We start from the raw sequence: 1,050 nt of genomic DNA, 5'->3' as shown, positions 1-1,050 counted from the left end.
TATATATATATATGATAAAATATTTTCTGGAATGAAGTTACGTCTATAAAATACGATCAAGTAATATTGTATCTGCAATATAAACATAGAACACGTATATTGCAATCAAATGTAAATTAATCCGGAGCAAAATATATAAAGCAAAGTAAAAAGAAAAAAACAAGAATATGGAAGATTCATTAGACAAAAAAGGAATCGTATAGATTACGTTCATTATAATTTCACATAATCATACGATAGACTAACTGAGCATTAGGAGTGATGCGTGTTCGAAATTATTGTACTATAACGTCACTATCGGTTTTCAAAGTTAATATATTACAAATGCCTACAACTCCGATATATATAATTTCTCATAAACTTTTCTGTGTTATATTATTTATCAGTACGCGTACCTGTATCTTTTGACACTATGTACATGCATAAATATAATTATATATACATATTGAGTACACATAGTGGGAAAAGAAAACAATCTTAATGTCGTAACGTGTTCTTATATGAGAATGTTGTACATAATAATATTACAAGAAATAATCAAGAGAACAAAATGTCTTACGTTATACTGTACAATGAAAAATTATAAAACTGAATCAGAAATAAAAATAAAATAAGAATCCGAAAATCGCACTATATGGTATTAAAGAAAAATTATCCGCAGTCATTGTCTTAGAATTTGTCAAATATAGCATTTAAACTGATAAATGTTGAAATGAATAAAATAAAAAGCAAGAGTCTCAATTCCTGGAAATGTTTGTAAAAATTATTCGAAAGAATATGTATGATCCGATAAATCTATCATTAAGCAGTAATAAATTCTTAGTCGTAAAATGTTTAACTGACTTTTCTTCTCTTTCTTCTTTCATGCACGCGCATGATCTATAAAAAGATCGCATATAGGAAGTACGAAAATGATTGACTCTTACACTACTCCCCTAAATTTATATTTCATATAATATTTGCTCGCATGGATCTAATAATTTCTTCCCGTACTTTCGGAACCGTATTTGGGATATCCGAGGCTCGGATGTGCAGAAAGTCTGCATAATT

The sequence above is a fragment of the Trachymyrmex septentrionalis genome, unplaced genomic scaffold (assembly GCF_001594115.1).
Source record: "Trachymyrmex septentrionalis isolate Tsep2-gDNA-1 unplaced genomic scaffold, Tsep1.0 scaffold31, whole genome shotgun sequence".
NCBI classification, from domain to species: domain Eukaryota; kingdom Metazoa; phylum Arthropoda; class Insecta; order Hymenoptera; family Formicidae; genus Trachymyrmex; species Trachymyrmex septentrionalis.
Note: the sequence above shows the minus strand (reverse complement) of the source record.